General features: G+C 42.3%; 1 long non-coding RNA gene across 2 annotated transcripts in view; it reads right to left on the bottom strand.

Annotated features, from left to right (window-relative positions):
- Positions 1-6: 6 nt before the first annotated feature.
- The window catches only part of LOC102486126 (uncharacterized), a 26,376-nt gene continuing 20,753 nt past the window's right edge, over positions 7-5,629 (bottom strand). For both annotated transcript variants that reach the window (XR_334171.2, XR_334170.1), the window contains exons 2-3: positions 4,046-4,251; positions 7-620 (exon numbers count right to left, since the gene is read on the bottom strand). This is a non-coding gene — a long non-coding RNA (uncharacterized LOC102486126). The remainder of the gene's footprint in view (positions 621-4,045; positions 4,252-5,629) is intronic.

Genomic DNA, 5,629 nt, shown 5'->3' with positions numbered 1-5,629 from the left:
CAGGACAATTGAAAGAGTGCTGGACATAATTCTTTCTTTTCCTTTTGAAAGTCTGGCTGAATTCTGTCTCTCTTGCTTTCTTGAAACACTCCAATGGATTTACGTCCTCTAAGATATCCTCTGTTGACTGTCTGTTCTTGCTTCCTCCTATCCCATCCTTAGAGAATGTGTTCCCTGGATAGCAACATGATAAACCTCCCTTCATTCTTCTCTTAGATGACGTGCAAGCTCCAGATCTTCTTTCTGTGTTCCTACAGGTAGGCTTTTCTCTTCTGGATGGGGCCAAAACGATGCCAGTTTATTGTCAGGTGAGAGAAGGTACCATGAACAATTTCTCTTTAATTTCCCCCTACTTGATGAGGTCTTGCTGAGGACCCTCTGCAGCTTCAGTGGGGATGCAGAGGACAAAAATCTGTAGGACTATTGCACTCACTCATTCAGGATCAAGGTTACCAAAGGAGGAGGAGCTGCATAATTTGTTTATCTAAATGGCTCCAGCAGACCTCGAAAAGTGCTACAATGAACACAGTTCTCTTCTGCGTTAAGTGTTCTCATTTAGCTTCTTTGTTTTAAAAAAGGGGGCGAGGGGAGGGGCACTGACTCTCCTTCTTCTTCAACCACTGGAAGAAAGGTAGAGAAAAGAAAAATAACATTAACAAAGAGAGGACCCATGTCCCTCCTCCTCTCTCCTCCTCTCCCCATCCACAGGCAAAATCTAATAAAGATGATTAAATTACATGTCTTTTCCTCCCATTGAAATCCACTGCATACTATTCAAATATTAGAACTCAGGAAATAAGGCAGGACAAGGTCCCTCATGAAACCTTAGAAGGCAGTACCGGGGTCTGGGCTGGAGGTCTGCCTGGCTGGGCGTCTCTAATTAAGAAATCACCCTGCTGAGCAGAACTTAATCTAAATAAAATATAAAAAGGAATCCAGTGAAAATCATTACCTCCTTGTCCCACCTCCCCACACACCTCATGTCCAGTCCTAGGCCCTCTCCCTCCCAGGATCAGAGAGCTCTGCTGTTCTCTGGTTGTTCTACATGTCACAATACAATCAAGTGCAGGAGGAAGCTGAGTCGTATGCTGGCCTCTTGCTGTTTGGCCAGACATTCTCAGGGCCAGAGGCAGATTTAGTCAATATTGTTTTGCTTTGGAGGGAGATGTGAAGTAAGGATTTGACTACAGAAAGATTAAGGTTGGATCATCCAGCCAGCTCCTCTGGTTTTAACACAAGGAGCTGCCAACCACAGGCTCTCCGTAGGCTGGCTGGGTTCTTCTTGCCTATCTGTCCATGGGCAGCTTTGGATAAAATGGCCATTTGAGCAAAGACCAAGTCTGTTTAACTTGGATTTGTCCAACATCCTCATGCTAGGTAGTCCTTTACACTGAATTGAGCCAGCCTCAGAGCTCTGCTCCATTCAGGCCCAGGTTATCTCAACGATGGTGCACAAAATTTGCTTAGCCTCATTCTGCCTCTCACATCTATAGAGACTTGTTTTGTGTTCTCACTGATCTCACCATTGACCCCTGTTAGCAAGTCATTTTCTTCTACACCTGTTGTGGCAGTGCACAGGCTGCCATGTCTGCCCCACAACGGTGGTTCTTAGACAGTAGAAAACTTGTTGAAAGAATTGGACCCTCACCCTAAGGGGGGAGACACACATATGAACATTGGCTTTTGCAAATCATTTCAGGGAGTTCCTTGCCCTCTTAAGGATTCCATGATGATCACTTGAAGGACTCTGGAAACAGAATGCCTTTTCCTCTTTTCTCCTCCTATTTTGGAAAACATCCCATGTATCCTCAAGATGATCACCATAAAGTCTGTGAACTCCTGCCCCTTATCTGTAAGTCATCACTTATTACAGTGCAGTAAGGATTGTTTGCCAGTCCATCTTCCTCTAGACCAAAAGAGGGCAAACGTTCTCTTAAAGGGCCAGAAGTAAATAGTTTAGGCTTTATTGGCCATCAGTCTCTGCAGCAATTTCTCAACTCTGCTGTTTTAGCAAAAGTAGCCATTGACAATGGCTTATTAACCAAATCACCTTGACTCACGCGTCATTAGTCAATACAATTATTTAGACAATTCTCTTCTCTTCCCTTCCTCCAAATGTTAGATGGGTAACAGAAAATATAAGGAGAGAGGGCAAGATGGAACTAGAGAGAACTGCGAAGAAGTTGGAAAAACAAAGGAAACAATAGCAAAAAAAGAGCAGAGGATACAAAAGTAGTGAAATTATATAAGCCAGATGCAGAGAAATGACTCAAAAGAAAACGTCTGATTTTTCTGTCCCTAGCCATAAATATTTTGACAAGGAGCTTGGCATTTATCAAAAAAGAAAACAGTTGTCTTCCAAAGGACCCAACACTCTTGGAATTCAATTACCTCATTCTGTATAAAGTTGCAGTGTAGAGATTGTCTCTGTTGTCTGATTCTCATGGCATTGGGACCTCTGTGTTCTCAACAGCACATGCCACACTGCTATCAGAGGATGTAGGGGAATAGTCTAGAAACTATGCTTGGAAAACATATTTTTTTAATCAGTGTAGATTCTCACTCTCAATCTTACTGGTTGCTTATCTTTGTAGTTAAATCAACTTTTCACTACTTTTGTAGACATTATATAATATCTTCTCTTCCCCACTCTAGCCACCAGCTGTTCACCAGCATCATCCCAGAGTGGGACGGGGGTTGAGTCAGAGTCAGTTGAGTAACTTACACGCTCACATTAGCAGCCAGTTCCCAGCCACTGAACAACCCTAAGTTTTGTGCAATGACCATAGGACTAAATAGATCTTAAGAAAGAAACTTGGGAGTGTTCAAAGGTTCAAACCATTGAAGTTAGCTCCTCTGAGCTTAAATATTCTCATCTATTAAGTGAGGACAATAATAAAGGGCATTTCTTAGAGTTGTTTTAAAGTCAAATATGTGTGAAAGACTCAGTCTCCTGCAGGGTTACTCAGTCTAACACTCTGACCTTTGGGGTAGAGTTGTTCTTTGTTGGAGGAGAGGAGAGGACTATCCTGTGCATCATAGGATGTTTAGCAGCAACTCTCATTTCTACCCACTAGATATTGCTAGCAGCCTTCCCACTGACCACCAGCCCCTCCATCATCATAATGAAAAGTACCTCCAAGGGCCAGACAGTGGTGAAATGGTAAAACGAAAGATGCTCTGTGAGGCAATTCCACGTGGGACAGTTGACAGTTTCTGGATCAAGTCCAGAGACCTCCCTGAGTACTCCAGGCATGCAAGTGTCCATGATCTGGGGCCTGAATGTTAGGAAGTGAATTGTGATGGCAAGAGCCTGCTGGGGGTGCTATCTCTCTCTCATTTGTGGAAGAAATAAATAAATAAATATATGAGAAATATATCTAAGAAAGAATGTTTTCAGACATTTGCAAATGTGTCCTAGAGAGTAAAATCACTCATGGTTGAGAACCACTGTTGTGTAACAGTCCAATTTTAGATTTAGCAGGACTGCAGCCATTTTGAAATTAAGAGCACTAATGGGAACAGCCTGACCAAATGCTGAGTCATGTGGGGATGTGTTTGAGTAATGGTCAGATGAGAAACCAAACTGGGTATTTAAGGGAATCAGGAAGCTTACTCAGCAAAAAGTGATTGACACTGATGGATTGGAGTGAGGGATGAATTGCATGTGCTTGTATCTCATGCCTGTAAATACCAAGAACAGGTTGACCTTTTCTAGACAGTTTGATGGTACCTGCTCTCTCCCTATAACTGGTTACAAAATAGACACCCTTATCCAGCCTCTGCCTCGAATCATTGACCATGCAAAAAAGAAGCTGGGCTTAGTTGGCTGGTAACACTAGTGCTTGGTAAATGGTAATTAGGTAATCAGGTGTTATTACTATTGTTTATATTATTATTAACAGCAGCATTGCCCAGTTGCAGTGACATTTACCTGTTTCACTGAACACCTGGAATAGTTACTACATGTCTGCATTCTTTCAAAAGTAAGAATTGAAGACGAGACAAGATTATTAATTTGATAACCATCCAGTGGAAAACCTACCATGTTCTGTAAAAGCTTTCTTTCATAGGGAGGGAAAAAGGACTGCTATTTTCTTCTGATGCAGGAACCAGGTATAGTTCTCAACCTCACGATTTGTAAAATGCTACAGATTTTTCCACTGACATAAATCCTCCAACTGTAGGGCTTACTGTATAGCTGCTTCCTGAAGCTGTTCTCGGTAGTTTCCAAAGGTACATCATTCTTACCTGAGAAAAGAAGGAAAAAGGTATTCAAGAAGTTTCCAACATAAGTTACTCCCTTTGCTGTTTTTGTGGTTTTGTGCTCGTTTGAGTTTACAAGTGTGTTTTTTGCTCAAATTGTTCTCACATATTCTGACACTGTTTGCTTTTGGTGTTTTGATACCACGCTATTTTGAAGGTACAAATGTTTTTCATGGCAGAGCTTGTGTTCCGTGTACAAGCTGAAAGGTAAATGCGGGCAACTGAACAGAATGCAGTATTCCTCAAAGTTTTAAACCAAATAAACACTCAGAGGAAAGTGAAACAAGATTTCTGGAGATCTGGGAGTGGTCAGCCAGCAATATGAAATGGGTCTATACCTCCTATTTTCATCTTCAGGGTTAAGGCAAATTGTACTTAATGTGTTAAAATAACATTTCATTTGTTTCAAGGTAAAAGTAAATTCTCCATGTTGGGTCCTGTGACTTTTTCTACTCTTTTTAAAATGTGTACAGACAGGCCAACAAATGGCAAAGTAGTTAAGGCACTGGACTCCCACATGGCCAACCACAGTTCAAGCCCCAGATCCCATGGCCTGAAAATCAATTCGGGTGCATGTGCATATGGGCTCAATATCCTGAGAGAAGAGTGGAGGAGAAGGGATTGCAATGTGGCCATCCACTCAGCAGTGATTTCTCACTTTCTTTCTGTCTGTCTCTCTCTGTCTTTCCCAGCAAATGCAAAAGCCCTATGGCAAAAACCTAAATAAAATAAAACACATGTGGTACATTTGCAAAAATCATGGCCTTGAAATCTAACAGACCTGACTTTCGGTCCTGGTGTTACTACTGATACAAGGGTGAACTTGGGCCCAGCTCAGTGGCATAGCAGTAGAGTACTGCTCAGGTGATGCCAGACACATATGGAAAATCATGGGATTGATTCCCTTACTGACCTGTACATGCCTGGCTAGCTGGGAAGACAGAAAACCGAGTGGTAAATGATGTGGACTGCACTGTGGGACCATACTGAGGGTGCTTGTCTTTCTCTCATGAAAGAAAGAAACTTTAAAAAAAAAAATAAAAATGAATAGGTGAGCTTAGGCATAACACTTAAGAAGCCTTCAGTTTCCACATGTGAAATCAGGAAATACCAGAGGGGGGTCTTCAAAAAGATTATAAAAGGAACCAGCAGATAGCACAATGGTTATATTGCTGACCTCCCACATAGTCAACTCTGGTTCAAGTCCTAGACCCAGCGGCTTAAACTCATGTTGGGCATGTGTACATGCATGCCCAGAATCCCGAGAGAAGAGTGGAGGAGAAGGGATTGCAGAATGCCATCCCCTCTGGGAGGGGGTGATTTCTCACTTTCTGTCTCTCTGTCTCTCTCTACCTCTCAGGTG

This window comes from Tupaia chinensis, unplaced genomic scaffold (genome assembly GCF_000334495.1).
Source record: "Tupaia chinensis unplaced genomic scaffold, TupChi_1.0 Scaffold000159_1, whole genome shotgun sequence".
Taxonomy (NCBI): Eukaryota; Metazoa; Chordata; class Mammalia; order Scandentia; family Tupaiidae; genus Tupaia; species Tupaia belangeri.
Note: the sequence above shows the minus strand (reverse complement) of the source record. Positions and strands in the feature narration are given on the sequence as shown.